The sequence below is a fragment of the Piliocolobus tephrosceles genome, chromosome 2, assembly GCF_002776525.5.
Source record: "Piliocolobus tephrosceles isolate RC106 chromosome 2, ASM277652v3, whole genome shotgun sequence".
Taxonomy (NCBI): Eukaryota; Metazoa; Chordata; class Mammalia; order Primates; family Cercopithecidae; genus Piliocolobus; species Piliocolobus tephrosceles.
Genome location: NC_045435.1, coordinates 126619242 through 126640340, shown reverse-complemented (window position 1 = coordinate 126640340; position 21099 = coordinate 126619242).

The window sequence follows — 21099 nt, the reverse complement described above, 5'->3', positions numbered from 1 at the left end:
TCCTGAAAAATGGGAGAAAATCTTTCCGTGCAACTCTTTTGTGATTTTTGTATTCATCTGATGCGTTATATGATTCTTTGGATTGAGCAGTTTGAAATCACTCTTTCTGTGGAATCTGAGAAAGGACATCTGGAAACGCTCTTTAGAATATCCTGAAAAAGTAGTAACCTCAGGGAAAACCAGATGGAATCATTCTGTGAAACTCCTCTGTGTCACGTGAATTCTGCTCACACAGTTAACCTTCAATATTCATAGAGCAGTATCATAACACTGTTTTTGTTTAGTCTGCAAAGTGTTATTCTGAAACTCTTTGAGGCTTACCATGAGAAAGAAAACGTCTTTAAATAGAAACTGCAGAGAAGTTTACTGAGGAGCTGCTTTGTGACGTGAGTGTTCCACTGACAGAAATATACCCTTCTTCTCATATAGGATTTCAGAATCCCTTTTGGAGAAAAAGCTACCAAGAGACTTCCGGGAGTATAGGGAGGGCTACGGTGAAAAAGGAAATATCCTGAGAGAAAAACTGGAGAGAAGATTTCTGTGAAACTGCTCTGTGTTAGATATATTTATTCATCTTGCATAGTTAAAACTTATCTCATATTATGCAGTTTGGAAACTCCGCAAGGCACGGATCCGCGAAGGGACATTGGGGAGCACATTCAGGCCTATGGTGAAAGAGGAGTTATTTTCAGATAAAAACTGGATAGAAGCTTTCTGAGAAACTACTTTGTGACGTATGCATTCCACTCAGGGAGTGATACCTCTTTTCTCACAAGGCAGTGTTTGAACACTGTACCTGTGAAACCGAAAAAGTGATATTTCGGTTCACATTGAGGACTATGACGAATAGTGAAATATACTGAAATAAAAAATAGGAAGAAGCGTTCCAAGAATCTGCTCTATGATATGTGCATTCACTTCAGTGTTAATGTTTCCTCTATGTTGTCCAGTTTCAAAACTCTGTCTTTGAAGAATCTGTGAAAGGATATTTAATGACGCCCGGAGGCTTGTGGTGAACACGGTAACGTCTTCCGGTGAAACTTGCAGAGAAACTTTCTGAGCAACTGCTTTGTGATGTGTGTATTCATCTCTAAGAGTTAAACCATTCTTTGGATTGAGCAGCTTGAAATCACTCTTTTTGTGGCATCTGAAGAAGGACATTTCGGAATGATCCTTAAATATGGAGAATAAAATATCCTCTGGAAAAATCCAGTAGGAAGCTTTCTGTGAAAATGCCCTGTGTCGTCTTAATTCCTCATGCTCAGTTAAGCCTCTCTTTTCACTGAGCAGTTTTCTAACACTGTGTATGTTTAGCGTGTGATGGGATATTCAGGAGCACTTTGAGGCTAACAGTGAAAAAGGAAATATGTTCAGAAAGGAACTGGAGAGAAGCTTTCTGAGGAACTGCTTTGTGACGTGTGCATTCCAGTCACAGTGTGATACCTCTCTTCTCATACAGCGTCAAGGAAACACTTTGGGAGAAACAGGTACCAAGTAATATTCGGGAGCATGTTGATGCTGAAGGTGAAAAGGGAAATAGCCTCAGTCAAAACCTGTAAAGACGTTTTGTAGGTAACTACTCTGTGATATGTTTAATCATCTCACATAGCAAAGCTTTCTTTACATTACGCACCTTGGAAACTGTCATGGACGGATCCAAGAAGGGACCTTTGAGAGCACATTCAAGATTACGGTGAAAAAGGAAATATCTGCAGATAAACCTGGAAAGAAGCTGACTGTGAATCTGTTTTTTGCTATGTTTATTCATCTCACAGAGGTAAAGCTTTCTTTATATTATGCAGCTTGGAAACTCCCTTATTCATGGATCTGTGAAAGGATATTTGGGATCACATTTGGGCCTACGGTGAAATACGAAATATAGTGAGACAAAAATTGGAGATAAGCTTTCTGAGAAACTGCTTCATGATGTGAGCATTCCACTCAGGGAGTTGAAACTTTCTTGTCATAAGGCACAGTTTGAACACTGTTTCTGTAAAATCAAAACAATGACATTCAGAACACATTGAAGTCTAGGACAAAAAGTGAATCGTCGTCCAAAAAAAACAGAAAGCAGCACTCGAAGAAACTGCTCTCTGACATGTCCATTCTTTTCACAGAGTTAAAGCTTCCTCTATATTTCACAGTTTGAAAGTCAGTCTTTGAGGGTTCTGTGAAGAGATACTAATTGGCAACCGGAGGCCTGTGTCGAGCAAGGAAATTTCTTACATCGAAAATTGGAGAGAAGCTTTCTGCACAACTATTTTGTGATGTTTGTATTCATCTCATAGAGATAATCATTCTTTGGAATGAGGAGTTTCAAATCACTGTTTCTGTGGAATCTGAGAAATGACATTTGGAAACGCTCTTTAGAATATCCTGAATAAGAAATAACCTTGTAGTATAGTTTGAAGTCAGGTAGCGTGACGCCTCCAGCTTTGTCCTTTTGACTTAGGATTGTCATGGCAATGCGGGCTCTTTTTTGGTTCCATATGAACTTTAAAGCAGTTTTTTCCAATTCGGTGAAGAAATTCATTGGTAACTTGATGGGGATGGCATTGAATCTATAAATAACCTTGGGCAGTATGGCCATTTTCACGATATTGATTCTTCCTATCCATGAGCATGGTATGTTCTTCCATTTGTTTGTGTCCTCTTTGATTTCACTGAGCAGTGGTTTGTAGTTCTCCTTGAAGAGGTCGTTTACATCCCTTGTAAGTTGGATTCCTAGGTATTTTATTCACTTTGAAGCAATTGTGAATGGAAGTTCATTCCTGATTTGGCTCTCTGCTTGTCTGTTACTGGTGTTTAAGAATGCTTGTGATTTTTGCACGTTAATTTTGTATCCTGAGACTTTGCTGAAGTTGCTTATCAGCTTAAGAAGGTTTTGGGCTGAGACGATGGGGTTTTCTAAGTATACAATCATGTCATCTGCAAACAGGGACAATTTGACTTCTTCTTTTCCTATCTGAATACCCTTGATTTCTTTCTCTTGCCTGATTGCCCTAGCCAGAACTCCCAACACTATGTTGAATAGGAGTGGTGAGAGAGGGCATCCCTGTCTTGTGCCAGTTTTCAAAGGGAATTTTTCCAGTTTTTGCCCATTCAGTATGATATTGGCTGTGGGTGTGTATAAATAGATCTTATTATTTTGAGGTATGTTCCATCAATACCGAATTTAGTGAGCGTTTTTAGCATGAAGGACTGTTGAATTTTGTCAAAAGCCTTTTCTGCATCTATTGATATAATCATGTGGTTCTTGTCTTTGGTTCTGTTTATATGCTGGCTTACGTTTATTGATTTGCGAATGTTGAACCAGCCTTGCATCCCAGGGATGAAGCCCACTTGATCATGGTGGATAAGCTTTTTCATGTGCTGCTGAATCCGGTTTGCCAGTATTTTATTGAGGATTTTTGCATCGATGTTCATCAGGGAGATTGGTCTAAAATTCTCTTTTTTTGTTGTGTCTCTGCCAGGCTTTGGTATCAGGATGATGTTGGCCTCATAAAATGAGTTAGGGAGGATTCCCTCTTTTTCTATTGATTGGAATAGTTTCAGAAGGAATGGTACCAGCTCCTCCTTGTACCTCTGGTAGAATTCAGCTGTGAATCCATCTGGTCCAGGGCTTTTTTTGGTGGGTAGGCTATTAATTGTTGCCTCAATTTCAGAGACTGCTATTGGTCTATTCAGGGATTCAACTTCTTCCTGGTTTAGTCTTGGAAGAGTGTACGTGTCCAGGAAATTATCCATTTCTTCTAGATTTTCTAGTTGATTTCCATAGAGGTGTTTAAAGTATTCTCTGTTGGTAGTTTGTGTTTCTGTGGGGTCGGTGGTGATATCCCCTTTATCATTTTTTAATGTGTCTATTTGATTCCTCTCTCTTTTCTTCTTTATTAGTCTTGCTAGCGGTCTGTCAATTTTGTTGATCTTTTCAAAAAACCAACTCCTGGATTCATTGATTTTTTGGAGGGTTTTTTGTGTCTCTATCTCCTTCAGTTCTGCTTTGATCTTAGTTATTTCTTGCCTTCTGCTAGCTTTTGAATGTGTTTGCTCTTGCCTCTCTAGTTCTTTTAATTGTGATGTTAGAGTGTCAATTTTAGATCTTTCCTGCTTTCTCTTGTGGGCACTTAGTGCTATAAATTTCCCTCTACACACTGCTTTAAATGTGTCCCAGAGATTCTGGTATGTTGTTTCTTTGTTCTCATTGTTTTCGAAGAACATCTTTATTTCTGCTTTCATTTCGTTATGTACCCAGTAGTCATTCAGGAGCAGATTGTTCAGTTTCCATGTAGTTGAGCGGTTTTGATTGAGTTTCTTAGTCCTGAGTTCTAGTTTGATTGCACTGTGGTCTGAGAGACGGTTTGATATAATTTATGTTCTTTTACATTTGCTGAGGAGTGCTTTACTTCCAAATATGTGGTCAATTTTGGAATAAGTGAGATGCGGTGCTGAGAAGAATGTATATTCTGTTGACTTGGCGTGGAGAGTTCTATAGATGTCTATTAGGTCCGCTTGGTGCAGAGATGAGTTCAATTCCTGGATATCCTTGTTAACTTTCTGTCTCGTTGGTCTGTCTAATGTTGACAGTGGAGTGTTGAAGTCTCCCATTATTATTGTATGGGAGTCTAAGTTTCTTTGTAAGTCTCTAAGGACTTGCTTTATGAATCTGCGTGCTCCTGTATTGGGAGCATATATATTTAGGATAGTTAGCTCCTCCTGTTGAATTGATCCCTTTATCATGATGTAATGGCCTTCTTTGTCTCTTTTGATCTTTGATGGTTTAAAGTCTGTTTTATCAGAGACTAGATTTGCAACCCCTGCTTTTTTTTTTTTTGTTCTCCATTTGCTTGGTAGATCTTCCTCCATCCCTTTATTTTGAGCCTATGTATGTCTCTGCATGTGAGATGGGTCTCCTGAAGACAGCAGACTGATGGGTCTTGACTCTTTATCCAGTTTGCCAGTCTATACTACACTACAAGGCTACAGTAACCAAAGCAGCATGGTACTGGTACCAAAACAGAGATATAGACCAATGGAACAGAACAGAGTCCTCAGAAATAATACCACACATCTACAGCCATCTGATCTTTGACAAACCTGAGAGAAGCAAGAATTGAGGAAAGAATTCCCTATTTAATAAATGGTGCTGGGAAAATTGGCTAGCCATAAGTAGAAAGCTGAAACTAGATCCTTTCCTTACTCCTTATACGAAGATTAATTCAAGATGGATTAGAGACTTAAATGTTAGACCTATTACCATAAAGACCCTAAAAGAAAATCTAGGTAGTACCATTCAGGTCATAGGCACGGGCAAGGACTTCATGTCTAAAACACCAAAAGCAACGGCAGCAAAAGCCAAAATTGACAAATGGGATCTCATTAAACTAAAGAGCTTCTGCACAGCAAAAAAAAATTACCATCAGAGTGAACAGGCAACCTACAGAATGGGAGAAAATTTTTGCAATCTACTCATCTGACAAAGAGCTAATTTCCAGAATCTACAAAGAACTCAAACAAATATACAAGAAAAAAAAAACAAACAGCCCCATCAAAAGGTGGGCAAAGGATATGAACAGACATTTCTCAAAAGAAGACATTCATACAGCCAACAGACACATGAAAAAATGCTCATAATCACTCGCCATCAGAGAAATGCAAATCGAAACCACAATGAGATACCATCTCACACCAGTTAGAATGGCAATCATTAAAAAATCAGGAAACAACAGGTGTTGGAGAGGATGTGGAGAAATAGGAACACGTTTACACTGTTGGTGGGATTGTAAACTAGTTCAACCATTATGGAAAAGAGTATGGCGATTCCTCAAGGATCTAGAACTAGATGTACCATATGACCCAGCCATCCCACTACTGGGTATATACCCAAAGGATTATAAATTATTCTACTACAAAGACACATGCACACGTATGTTTATTGCGGCACTATTCACAATAGCAAAGACTTGGAATCAAACCAAATGTCCATCAGTGACAGACTGGATTAAGAAAATGTGGCACATATACACCATGGAATGCTATGCAGCCATAAAAAAGGATGAGTTTGCGTCCTTTGTAGGGACATGGATGCAGCTGGAAACCATCATTCTTAGCAAACTATCACAAGAAGAGAAAAACAAACACCGCATGTTCTCACCCATAGGTGGGAACTGAACAATGAGATCACTTGGACTCAGGAAGGGGAACATCACACACAGGGGCATATCATGGTGGGGGAGGGGGGAGGGATTGCATTGGGGAGTTATACCTGATATAAATGATGAATTGGTGGGTGCTGACGAGTTTATGGGTGCAGCACACCAATATGGGACAGATATACATATATAACAAACCTGCATGTTATGCACATGTACCCTAGAACTTAAAGTATAAAAAAAAAAGAAAAAGAAAAGAAATAACCTCAGAGTGACCAGAAAAAAACTTTCTGTGAAACTGCTCTGTGTCACGTGAATTCGGCTCACACAGTTAAGCTACTCTTTTCATTGAGCAGTATTATAACACTGTTTTTGTTTAGGCTCCAAAGGGATATTCCGGAGCGCTTTGAGGCATACGGTGAGAAAGGGAACTTCTTCAGATAGAAACTGGAGAGAAGCATTCTGAGAATCTGCTTTGTGACGTGTGCATTCCACTCTCACAAATATACCTTTCCTCTCCAAGAGGATTCCAGAATACCTTTTGGGGAAAGAACTACCAAAAGACATTCGGGAGTATAGGGAGGGCTATGGTGAAAAAGGAAATATCTCAGACAAAAAGTGGAAAGAAGATTTCTGTGAAACTGCTTAGTGTTAGGTATGTTTATTCGTCCTGCATAGTTAAAAGTTTTCTTATATTACACTGTTTGGAAACTCAGTCATGCACGGATCAGTGAAGGGACATTCGGGAGCACATTCAAGCCTACGGTGAAAGAGGAGATATCTTCAGATAACAACGGGATAGATGCTTTCTGAGAAACTACTTTGTGATGTATGCATTCCACTAAGGGAGTTACACCTCTTTTCTCACAAGGCAGTGTTTGAAACCTGTTCCTGTGAAAACGGAAATGTGATAATTCGGAATGCATTGAGGACTATGGGAAATAGTGAAATATACTGAAATAAAATTGAGGAAGAAGCATTCCAAGAATCTGCTCTCTGATATGTGCATTCACTTCACAGAGTTAATGCTTACTCTATGTTACCCAGTTTCGAAACTCTATTTTTGAAGAATCTGTGAAGGGGTATTTAGCAACGCCCAGAGGCTTGTGGTGAGGGAGGAAACTACTTTTGATGAAACCTGCAGAGAAAAGTTCTGAGCAACTGTCTTGTGATGTGTGCATTCGTCTCATAGAGTTAAATCATTTTTTTGATTAAGCAGCTTGAAATCACTGTTTTTGTGGAATCTGAGGAAGGACATTTGGGAACGACCCTTAGAATATGGAGAAGAAATATCCTAGGTATACTCCAGAAGGAAGTTTTCTATGAAACTGCTCTGTGTCGTCTTAATTCCTCTCACTCAGATAAGCCTCCCTTTTCATTGAGAAGTTTTCATGCCCTGTGTATGTTTATCGTGTGATGGGATATTCGGGAGCGCCTTGAGGCTAAAGGTGAAAAAGTAAATATGTTCAGACTGAAACTGGAGAGAAGCTTTCCGAGAATCTGCTTTGTGACATGTGCATTCCAGTCACAGTGTTATACCTCTCTTCTCATACAGCATTGGGGAAACCCTTTTGGAGTAAGAGATACCAAGTGATATTCGAGACCATGTTGATGCTGATGGTGAAAAGGGAAATAGCCTCTGACAAAAACTGGAAAGAAGCATTCTAGGATAATACTCTGTAATATGTGTAATCGTCTTACATAGATAAAGCTTTCTTTACATTATACAGCTTGGAAACTATCATGGACGGATCCATGAAGAGACCTTCGGGAGCACATTCTGCACTATGGTGAAAAAGGAAATATCTTCAGATAAAAACTGGAAAGAAGCTTTCTGTGAATGTGCTTTTTGCTATGTTCATTCATCTCACATAGATGAAGCTTTCTTTACATTACACAGCTTGGAAACTCCCTTGTGGTTGGATCTGCAAAGGGACATTTGGGATCACATTCAGGTCTATGGTGAATTAGGAAATATAGTAAGATAAAAACTGGAGAGAAGCTTTCTGAGAACCTGCTTGGTGATGGGTTCATTCCACTCAGGGAGTATTAACTTTCTTCTCATAAGGTATAGTTTTAAAACTGTTCCTGTAAAACCAAAAGAGTCAAATTCGGAGCACATTGAAGACTATGTCAAAAAGTGAAATGTCGTCCAATAAAAAACGGAAAGAAGCACTCGAAGAAACTGCTCTCTGACATGTCCATTCTTTTCACAGGGTTAAATCTCACTCTACATTTCCCAGTTTGAAAGTCGTTCTGAGAGGGTTCTGCAAAGGGATAGTAAGTGGCGACCGGAGGCCTCTGTGAGGCAAAAAAAATGTCTTCCATTGAAAATTGGAGAGGAGCTTTCTGTGCAACTCTTTTGTGATGTTTGTCGTCATCTCAGAGAGTTACATCATTCTTTGGATTGAGCAGTTTGAAATCACTGTTTCTGTGGAATCTGAGAAATGACATTTGGAAACGCTCTTTAGAATATCCTGAAAAAGAAATAACCTCAGAGAGAAACCAGAAGGAAGCTTTATGTGAAACTGCTCTGTGTCGCGTGAATTCCGCTCACACAGATAAGCTTCTCTTTTCATTGAGCTGCATCATAAGACTCTTTTTCTTTAGTCTACTAAGGGATATTCTGGAGGGCTCTGAGGCTTAGGGTAAGAAAGGAAACGTCTTCAAATAGAAACTGGAGAGAAGCTTTCTGAGAAGCTGTGTTGTGACGTGTATATTCCACTCACAGAAATATACCTTTCTTCTCCTAGAGGATTCTGGAATTTATTTTAGAGGAAAAGCTACCAAGAGATATTTGGGAGTATAGCAATGACTATGGTGAAAAAGGAAATATCATCAAACAAACACTGGAAAGAAGATTTCTGTGAAACTGCCTTGTGTTAGATATATTTATTCGTCTCGCATAGTTAAAATTTTAAATATATTACGCAGTTTGGAAACTCCGTCATGCACAGATCCGCAAAAGGACATTTGGGAGCCCATTCAGGCCTACGGTGAAAGAGGAGATAACTTCAGATAAAAACTGGATAGAAGCTTTCTGAGAAACTACTTTGTGATGTATGCATTCCACTCAGGGAGTTTTAACTCTTTTCCAACAAGGCAGTGTTTGAACACTGTTCCTGTGAAACCGAAAAAGTGATATTTCAGAACGCTTTCAGGACTATGGCAAATAGTGAAAAATACTGAAATAAAATCGAGGAAAAAGCGTTCCAAGAATCTGCTCTCAGATATGTGCATTCATTTCACAGAGTTAATGCTTACCGTATGTTTCCCAGTTTCGAAACTCTGTCTTTGAATAATTTGTGAAGGGATATTTAGTGACGCCCGGAGGCTGGTGGTGAGCGAAAAAACGCCTTCCAATGAAACCTACAGAGAAACGTTCTGAGCAACTGCTTTGTGATGTGTATTCGTCCACAGAGTTAAACCATTCTTTGGATTGAGCAGCTTGAAATCACTGTTTTTGTGGAATCTGAAGAAGGACATTTGGGGATGATCCTAGGAATATGGAGAAAGAAATATCCTCAGATAAAATCCAGAATGAAACTTTCTGTGAAACTCCTCTGTGTCGTCTTAATTCCACTCACTCAGATAAGCCTCTCTTTTCATTGAGCAGTTTTCTAGCCCTGGGTATGTTTGGTGTGTGATGGGATATTCGGGAGGACTTTGAGACTAATGGTGAAAAAGAAAATATGTTCAGACCAAAACCGGAGAGAAGCTGTCTGAGGAACACCTTTGTGATGTGTGCATTCCAGTCACAGTTTTATACCTCTCTTCTGATACAGCGTCTGGGAAACCCTTTTGAATAAACAGGTACCAGGTGATATTCGGAAGCATGCTGATGCCAATGGTGAAAAGGGAAATGGCCTCAGACAAAAACTGGAATGAAGCTTTCTAGGAAACTACTCAGTAATATGTGTAATCATCTCACATAGATAAAGCTTATTTTACATTATGCAGCTTGGAAACTGTGATGCACGGATCCACCAAGCAACCTTTGGAAGCACATTCAGGGCTAAGGTGAAAAAGGAAATATCTTCAGATAAAGACTGGAAAGAAGCTTTCTGTGAATCTGCTTTTTGCTGTGTTTATTCGTCTCACAGAGATAAAGCTTCCTTTATATTACACAGCTTGGAATTTTCCTCGTGGATGCATTCTTGAAGCGATATTTGGGATCGCATTTGGGCCTACGGTGAAATAGGAAATATTGTCATATAAAAACTGGAAAGTAGCTTTCTGAGAAACTCCTTGGTGATGCGTGAATTCCACACAGGGAGTTATAAATTTCTTCTCGTAAGGCATAGTTTGAACACTGTTTTTGTAAAACCAAAAGAGTGATATTTGGAGCACATTGAAGACAATGGCAAAAAGTGAAATGTCGTCCAAAAAAAACAGAAAGAAGCACTGGAAGAAACTGCTCTCTGACATGTTCATTCTTTCCACAGGTTAAAGCTTACTCTACATTTGCCAGATTCAAAGCCGGACTTTGGGGGTTCTGGGAAGGAATGGTAAGTGGCAACCGGAGGCCTGTGTGAGGCAAGGAACTGTCTTCCATCGAAAACTGGAGAGAAGCTTTCTGTGCAACTCTTTTGTGATGTTTGTATTCATCTCATAGAGTTAAATCATTCTTTGGATTGAGCAATTTGAAATCAGTGTTTCTTTGGAATCTGAGAAAGGACATTTGGAAATGCTGTTTCGAATATCCTGAAAAAGAAATAACCTCAGAGAGAAACCAGAAGGAAGCTTTCTGTGAAACTGCTCGGTGTTACGTGAATTCCATTCACACAGTTAAGCTTCTCTTTTCATTGAGCTGTATCATTACACTCTTTATATTTAGTGTGCAAAGGGATATTCTAGAGGGCTTCAACGTTTACGGTGAAAAAAGAAACCACTTCAGATGGTTTCTTCTCCTAGAGGATTCCCGAATCCCTTTTGGAGAAAAAGCTACCAAGAGATATTGGGGAGTAAAGCGACGACTGTGGTGAAAAAAAAAAAAAATCCTTAGAAAAACCTGGAAAGAAGATTTATGTGAAACTGCTTTGTGTTAGATATATTTATTCATCTCACATAGTTAAAACTTTAATTATATTATGCAGTTTGGAAACTCCGTCATGCACAGATCCATGAAGGGACATTCGGGTGCACATTCGGGCCTACGGTGAAAGAGGAGATATATTCAGATGAAAACTGGATAGAAGCTTTCTGAAAAACTACTTTGTGATGTATGCATTCCACTCAGGGAGTTACACCTCTTTTCTCCAAGGCAGTGTTTGAATATTGTTCTGTGAACCCGAAAATGTGATATTTCGGGACACATTGAGGACTATGGTGAATAGGGCAATATACTGACATAAAATCGAGGAAGAAGTGTTCCAAGAATCTGCTCTCTTCTATGTGCATTCACTTCACAGAGTTAACGCTTACTCTATGTTGCCCAGTTTCGAAACTCTGTCTTTGAAGAATCTTTGCAGGAGTCTGCTCTCTAATCTGTGGCACCATGCAATATTATGCAGCCATAAAAAAGGATGAGTTTGCGTCCTTTGTAGGGACATGGATGCAGCTGGAAACCATCATTCTTAGCAAAGTATCACAAGAAGAGAAAACCAAACACCGCATGTTCTCACTCATAGGTGGGAACTGAACAATGACATCACTTGAAATCCAGAAGGGGAACATCACACATCGGGGCCTATCATTGGGGGTGCAGGGGGGAGGGATTGCATTGGGAATTATAGCATTGGGAGTTATACCTGATATAAATGACGAATTGATGGTTGCTGACGAGTTGATGGGTACAGCACCCCAACATGGCACAAGTATACATATGTAACAAACCTGCACGTTATGCACATGTACCCTAGAACTTGAAGTATAACAATAAAAAAAAATCCCTGATTAAAATGCTCACATCACCAAGCAGTTTCAGAGAAAGCTTCTCCCTAATTTTATCTGACCATATTTCCTATTTCATCATAGAGCCAATGTGATCCCAAATTTCCCTTCACGGATCCATCCATGAGGGAGTTTCCAAGCTGCTTAATATAAAGAAAGCTTCATATATGTGAGATGAAAAAGCATAGCAAAAAGCAGATTCACAGAATACTTCTTTCCAGTTTTTATCTGATGATATTTCCTTTTTCACCATAGTCCTGAATGTGCTCACGAAGGTCCGATAGTGGATTCGTCCATGAGAATTTCCAAGGTGCATAATGTAAAGAAAGCTGTATCGATGAGAGATGATTACACATATGACAGAGTAGTTTCCTAGAAAGCATCCTCCCAGTTTTTGTCTGAGGCTATTTCCCTTTTCACCTTCAGAATCAACATGCTCCCGACTATCACTTGGTACCTGTTTCTCCAAAAGTGTTTCCCCGATGCTGTATGAGAAGAGAGATGTAAAACTGTGAGTGGAATGCAGACGTCACAAAGCAGTTCCTCTGAAAGCTTCTCTCCAGTTCCGGTCTGAACATATTTCCTTTTTCACCATTAGCCTCAAAGAGCTTCCGAATATCCCATCACACGCTAAACATACAAAGGGCTGGAAAACTGCTCAATCAAAAGAGAGGCTTATCTGAGGGAGAGGAATTAAGACAACACAGAGCAGTTTCATAGAAAACTTCCTTCTGGATTTTACCTGAGGATATTTCTTTCTCCATATTCTAAGGATCGTTCCCAAATGTCCTTACTCAGATTACACAAAAAAAGTGATTCCAAGCTGCTCAATCCAAAGAATGGTTTAACTCTATGACACGAATACGCACATCGCAAAGCAGTTGCTCAGAACGTTTCTCTGCAGGTTTCATCGGAAAACGTTTCCTCGCCCACCACAAGCCTCCGGGCCTCACTAAATATCCCTTTACATATTCTCCAAAGACAGAGTTTCGAAACTGGGCAGCATAGAGTAAGCATTAACCCTGTGAAGTGAATGAACAAATCAGAGAGCAGATTCCTGCACAGATTCTTCAAAGACAGAGTTTTGAAACTGGGCAACATAGAGTAAGCATTAACTCTGTGAAGTGAATGCACATAGAAGAGAGCAGATCCTCAGAAAGCTTCTTCCTCGATTTTATTTCAGTATATTGCACTATTCACCATAGTCTCAATGCGTTCCAAAATATCACTTTTTTGGTTTCATAGGAACAGTGTTCAAACTGTGCCTTGTAAGAAAAAAGTTATAACTCCCTGAGTAGAATGCATACATCACAAAGTAGTTTCTCAGAAAGCTTCTATCCAGTTTTTATCTGAAGATATCTCCTCTTTCACCGTAGGTCTGAATGTGCTCTCGAACGTCCCTTCGCGGATCTGTGCATGACAGAGCTTCCAAATTTCGTAATATAATTAACGTTTCACCTATGCGAGATGACTAAACATATCTAACACAAAGCAGTTTCACAGAAATCTTCTTTCCAGTTTTTGTCTGAGGATATTTCCTTTCTCACCAGAGAAGTCACTCTACTCCCGAATATCTTTTGGTAGCTTTTTCCCCAAAAGGGATTCCAGAATCCTCTAGGAGAAGAAAGGTATATTTCTGTGAGTGGAATGCACACATCACAAAGCAGCTCCTGAGAAAGCTTCTGTCCTGTTTCTATCTGAACATGTTTCCTTTCTCACGTAAGCCTCAAAGCCCTCCAGAATATCCCCTCACAGACTATACAAAAACAGAGTTATGATACAGCTCAATGAAAAGAGAAGCTTAACTGTGTGAGCGGAATTCACTTGACACCGAACAGTTTCACAGAAAGCTTCCTTCTGCTTTCTCTCTGAGGTTATTTCATTTTCCGGATATTCTAAGAAGCGTTTCCAAATGTCCTTCCTCAGATTCCACAAAAACAGTGATTTCAAACTGCTCAAATGAAAGAATAACTTAACTCTATGAGATGAATACAAGCATCACAAAAGAGTTGTGCAGAAAGCTTCTCGATGCAAGACATTTCCTTGCCTCATACAGGCCTCTGGTCACCTCTTACTATCCCTTCGCAGAAGCCTCAAAGACCGACTTTGATACTGGGAAATGTAGAGCAAGCTTTAACCCTGTGAAAAGAATGGACAGGTCAGAGAGCAGTTTCTTCGAGTGCTTCTTTCTGTTTTGCATTAATCTACATTTCATTTTTGCCATAGTCTTCAATGTGCTCTGAATATCACTGTTTTGTTGTTACAGGAAGAGTGCTTAAGCTGTGCCTTATGAGAAGAAAGAACTCCCTGATTAAAATGCTCACATCACCAAGCAGATTCACAGAAAGTTTCTCTCCAATTTTTGTCTGACTATATTTCCTATTTCACCATAGACCCGAATGTGATCGCAAATATCCCTTCGTGGACCCATCCACGAGGGAGTTTCCAAGCTGCGTAATGTAAAGAAAGCTTCATCGATCTGAGATGAATAAACCTAGCAAAAAGCAGATTCACAGAAAGCTTCTTTCCAGTTTTTATCTGAAGATATTTCCTTTTTCACCATAGTCCTCAATGTGCTCCTGAAGGTCCCTTTGTGGTCCGTCCATGAGAATTTCCAAGCTGCGTAATGTAAAGAAAACTTTATCTATGTGAGATGATTACACATATCACAGAGTAGTTTCCTAGAAAGCATCCTTCCAATTTTTGTCTGAGGCCATTTCCCTTTTCACCTTCAGCATCAGCATGCTCCCGAATATCAGTTGGTACCTGTTTTTTCCAAAAGGGTTTCCCCGACGCTGTATGAGAAGAGAGGTATAACAGGGTGACTAGAATGCACACGTCACAAAGTAGTTCCTCCGAAAACTTCTCTCCAGTTTCGCTCTGAACATATTTCCTTTTTCACCATCAGCCTCAAAGTGCTCCTGAATATCCCATCACACGCTAAACATACACAGGGTTAGAAAACTGCTCAATGAAAAAAGAGGCGTAACTGAGTGAGTGGAATTAAGACGACACAGAGCAGTTTCACAGAAAGCTTCCTAATGGATTTTTCCTGAGAATATTTCTTTCTCCAAAATATAAGGATCATTCCCTAATTTCCTTCCTCAGATTACACAAAAAAAGTGATTTCAAGCTGCTCAATCCAAAGAATGGTTTAACTCTAGGAGACCAATACACACATCACAAAGCAGTTGCATCACTAAATATCCCTTCACCGATTCTTTGAAGACAGAATTTAGAAACCGGGCAACATTAATTCTGTGAAGTGAATGCACATATCAGAGAGCAGATTCCTGGAACACTTCCTCCTCAATTGAATTTGAGTATATTTCACTATTCGCCATTTTCCTCAAGGCGCTCCGAAATATCATTTTTTTGGTTTAACAGGAACAGTGTTCAAACGCTGCCTTGTGAGAAAAGAAGTATAACTCCCTGAGTGGAATGCATACATCACAAGGTAGTTTCTCAGAAAGCTTCAATTCATTTTTATATGAAGATATATTCTCTTTCACCATAGTCCTGAATGTGCTCACAAATGTCCCTTCACAGATCCTTGCATGACGGGGTTTCCAAACTGCATAATATAATTAAAGTTTTAACTATGCGAAATGAATAAATATATCTAACACAAAGCAGTTTCACAGAAATCTTCTTTCCAGTTTTTGGCTGAGGATTTTTTTTTTTTCATCATAGCCCTCCCTGTACTTCTGAATGTCTCTTGGTAGCTCTTTCTCCAACAGGGATTCTGGAATCCGATAGGAGAAGAAATTTATATTTCTGTGAGAGGAATGCACACGTCACAAAGCAGCTCCTCAGAAAGCTTCTCTCCAGTTTTATCTGAAGATGTTTCCTTTCTCACCGTAAGCCTCAAAGCGCTCCTGAATATCCCTTCTCAGACTAATCAAAAACAGTGTTATGATACAGCTCAATGAAAATAGAAGCTTAACTGTGTGATCAGAATTCACGTGACACAGAGTAGTTTCACAGAAAGATTCCTTATGGTTTCTCTCTGAAGTTATTTGTTTTTCAGTATATTCTAAGAAGCATTTCCAAATGTGATTTCTCAGAGTCCACAGAAAATGTGATTTCAAACTGTTCAGTTCAAAGAATGATTTAACTCTATGAGATGAATACAAACATCAGAAATAGTTGCACAGAAAGCTTCTCTACAATTTTCGATGGAAGACATTTCCTTGCTTGACACAGGCCTCCGGTTGCCACTTACTATCCCTTCAAAGAAACCTCAAAGACCGACTTTCAAATTGGGAAATGAAGAGAATGCTTTAACCCTTTCAAAAGAATGGACATGGCAGAGAACAGTTTCTTAGAGTGCTTCTTTCTGTTTTTCCTTGACCACATTTCACTTTTTGTCATAATCTTCAATGTGCTCCTAATATCACAATTTTGGTTTCACAAAAACAGTGTTCAAGCTGTGCCTTATGAGAAGAAAGTTATAATTTTCTGAGTGGAATGCACAAATAATCAGCCAGTTTCTCAGAAAGCTACTTTCCAGTTTTTATATGACTGTATTTCTTATATCACCATAGGCACAAAGGTGATCGCAAATGTCCCTTTGCGAATCCATCCACGAGGGAATTTCCAAGATGCGTAATGTAAAGTAAGCTTCATTACACAAATATGTGCCACATTTTCTTAATCCAGTCTGTCACAGATGGACATTTGGGTTGATTCCAAGTCTTTGCTATTGTGAATAGTGCTGCAATAAACATATGTGTGCATTTGTTTTTATAGCAGCATGATTTATAATCCTTTGGGTATATACCCAGTAGTGGGATAGCTGGGTCATATGGTACATCTAGATCTAGATCCTTGAGGAATCACCATACTGTTTTCCATAATGGTTGAACTAGTTTACAATCCCACCAACAGTGTAAAAGTGTTCCTATTTCTCCACATCCTCTCCAACACCTGTTGTTTCCTGATTTTTTAATGATTGCCATTCTAACTGGTGTGAGATGGTATCTCATTGTGGTTTTGATTTGCATTTCTCTGATGGCGAGTGATGTTGAGCATTTTTTCATGTGTCTGTGGGCTGTATGAATGTCTTCTTTTGAGAAATGTCTGTTCATATCCTTTGCCCACTTTCTGATGGGGTTGGTTGTTTTTTTTTTTTTTTTTTTGTAAACTTGTTTGAGTTCTTTGTAGATTCTGGATATTAGCCCGTTTGTCAGATGAGTAGATTACAAAAATTTTCTCCCATTCTGTAGGTTGCCTGTTCACTCTGATGGTAGTTTCTTTTGCTGTGCAGAAGCTCTTTAGTTTAATTAGATCCCATTTGTCAATATTGACTTTTGCTGCTGTTGCTTTTGTTGTTTTAGACATGAAGTCCTTGCCCATGCCTATTGCTTGAATGGTGCCACCTAGGTTTTCTTCAGGATTTTAATTTTGTTCTCATAAGGCACATTTTAAACACCATTCCTGTAAAACCAAAACAGTGATATTCAGAGCACATTGAAGTTCCTGGCACAAAGTGTTATGTCGTCTAATAAAAAACAGAAAGAAGCACTCGAAGAAACTGCTCTCTGTCATGTCCATTCTTTTCACAGTGTTAAAGCTTACTCTACATTTCCTAGTTTGAAACTCGTTCTTTAAGGGTTCTGCAAAGGGATAGTAGGTGGCGACCGGAGGCCTGTGTGAGGCAAGAAAATGTCTTCCATCGAAAATCAGGGAGAAGCTTTCTGCACAAGGCTTTTCTGATGTTTGTATTCATCTCATAGAGTAAAATCATCCTTTGGATTCAGCAGTTTGAAATCACTGTTTCTGTGGAATCTGAGAAAGGACTTTTGGAAACGCTCTTTAGAATATCATGAAAAAAAAAAAAAATAACCTCAGAGAGAAACCAGAAGAAAGCTTTCTGTGAAACTGCTCTGTGTCATGTGAATTCCCTTCACACTGCTAAGCTTCTTTTTCATTGAGCTGTATCATAACACTGCTTTTTTTCCGTCTGCGAAGGGATAGTCTGGAGGGCTTTGAGGCTTTTGGTGAGAAAGGAAACGTCTTCAGATAATAACTGGACAGCTGCTTTGTGAGGTGTGCATTCCACCCATAGAAATATACGTTTATCCCCCTAGAGGATTCCAGAATCCCTTTTGGAGAAAAAGCTTCAAAGAGATAGTCGGGAGTATAGCGACGACTATGGTGAAAAAGGAAATATACTAAATCAAAAACTGGAAGGAAGATTTCTGTGAAACTGGTTTGTGTTAGATATATTTATTCATCTCGCATGGTTAAAACTTTAATTGTATTACGCATTTTGAAAACTCCGTCATGCACAGATCCGCGAAGGGACATTCGGGACCACATTCAGGCCTACGGTGAAAGAGGAGATATCTTCAGATAAAAACTGGATAGAAGCTTTCTGAGAAACTAATTTGTGATGTATGCATTCCACTCAGGGTGTTATACATCTTTTCTCACAGTACAGTGTTTGAAAACTCTTCCTGTGAAACCGAAAAAGTGATATTTCAGAACGCATTGAGGACTATGGCAAATAGTAAAATATACTGAAGTAAAATCAAGGAAGAAGCGTTCCAAGAATCTGCTCTCTTCAATGTGCATTCACTTCACAGAGTTAATGCTTAGTCTATTTTGCCCAGTTCGAAACTCTGTCTTTCAAAAATCTGTGAAGTGATATTTAGTGACGCCTGGAGGCTTGTTGGAGCAAGGAAATGCCTTCTGATGAAACCTGCACAGAACCGTTCTGAGCAACTTATTTGCGATGTGTGTATTCGTCTCCTAGAGTTAAACCATTCTTTGGATTGAGCAGCTTGAAATCACTGTTTTAGAGGAATCTAAGGAAGGACATTTGGGAACGATCCTTAGAATATGGGGATAGAAATATCTTCGCAGGTAAAATCCAGAAGGAAGCTTTATGTGAAACTGCTCTGTGTCATCTTAATTTTTCTCGCTCATGTAAGCCTCTCTTTTCATTGAGCAGTTTTCTAACCCTGTGTATGTTTAGCGTGTGATGGGATATTCGGGAGCACTTTGAGGGTTACGGTGAAAAAGGAAATAAGTTCAGACGGAAACTGGAGAGAAGCTTTCAGAGGAACTGCTTTGTGACGTGTGCATTCCAGTCACAGTGTTATACCTCTCTTCTCATACATTGTCAGGGAAACCCTTTTGGAGAAACAGGTACCAGAAGATATATGGGAGCATGTTGATGCCGATGGTGAAAAGGGAAATAGCCTCAGACAAAAACTGGAAGGAAGCTTTCTAGGAAACTACTCAGTGATATGTGTAATCATCTCACATAGATAAAGATTTCTTCATATTATACAGCCTGGAAACTGTCATGGACGGATCCATGAAGGGACCTTCGGGAGCACATTCAAGACAAGGGTGAAAGAGGAAATATCTTCAGATGAAAACAGGTAAGAAGCTTTCTGTGAATCTGCTGTTTGCTATGTTTATTCATCTCACATAGATAAACTTTCCTTACATTATGCAGCTTGGAAACTCCCTCGTAGATGGATCTGTGAAGGGATACTTGGGACCACATTTGGGCCAATGGTGGTATAGCAAATATAGTCAGATAAAAACTGGGGAGAAGCTTTCTGAAAAACTGCTTGGTGATGAGTGCATTCCACTCAGGGAGTTATAACTTTCTTCTCATAAGGCACAGTGTGAACACTGTTCCTGTAAAAACAAAAGTGTGATATCGGAGAACATTGAAGACTATGGCAAAAAGTGAAATGTCGTCCAATAAAAATTAGAAAGAAGCAGTCGAAGAAACTGCTCTCTGACATGTCCATTCTTTTTACAGATTAATGCTTACTCCACCTTTGCCAGTTTCAAATTCAGTCTTTGGGGGTTCTGGGAAGGGATAGTAAGTGGCAACCGGAGACCTGTGTGAGGAAAGCAAATGTCTTCCATCGAAAATTGGACAGAAGGTTTCTGTGCAACTCCTTTGCGATGCTTCTGTTCATTTCATAGAGTTAAATCATTCTTTGGATTAAGCAGTTTGAAATCACTGTTTCTCTGGAATCTGAGAAAGGACATTTGGAAACACTCTTTAGAATGTCCTGAAAAAGAAATAACCTCAGAGAGAAAGCAGAAGGAAACTTTCTGTGAAACTGCTCGGTGTCACGTGAATTCCGCTCACAGAGTTAAGTTTCTCTTTTCATTGAGCTGTATCATAACACTGGTTTTGTTTAGTTTGTGAAGGGAAATTCTGGAGGGCTTTGAGGCTAACAGTGAGAAAGGAAACATGTTCGGATAGAAACTGGAGAGAAGCTCTCTGAGGAGCTGCTTTGTGACGTGTGCATTCCACTAACAGAAATATACCTTTCGTCTCCTGCAGGATTCGGAATCACTTTTGGAAAAAAACTACCAAGAGATATTCGGGACTATAGTGACGACTATGGTGAAAAAGAAATTTCTTCAGACAAACCGGGAAAGAAGATTTATGTGAATCTGCTTTGTATTAGATATATTTATTCATCTCGCATTGTTAAAACTTTAGTTACATTACGCAGTTTGGAAACTCTGTGATGCACAGATCCGCGAAGGGACATTCGGGAGCACATTCAGGCCTACGGTGAAAGAGGAGGTATCTTCACATTGAAATTGGATAGAAGCTTCCTAGAAACTAATTTGTGATGTATGCATTCCACTCATGGAGTTATACCTCTTTTCTCACAAGGCAGTGTTTGAACACTGTCCCTGTGAAACCGCAAAAGTGATATTTCAGAGAGCATTGAGGAATATGGTGAATAGTGATATATACTGAAATAAAATCGAGGAAGATGCGTTCCATGAATCTGCTCTCTGATATGTTCATTCACTTCACAGAGTTAATGCTTACTCTATGTTGCCCAGGTTCGAAACTCTGTCTTTGAAGAATCTGGGAAGGGATATTTAGTGTTGCCCAGAGGCTTGTGGTGAGCGAGGAAAAGCCTTCTGATGAAACTTGCAGAGAAACGTTCTGAGCAGCTGCTTTGTGATGTGTGTATTCGTCTCCTAGAGTTAAACCATTCTTTGGATTTAGCAGCTTGAAATCACTGTTTTTGTGGAATCTGAGGAAGGACATTTGGAA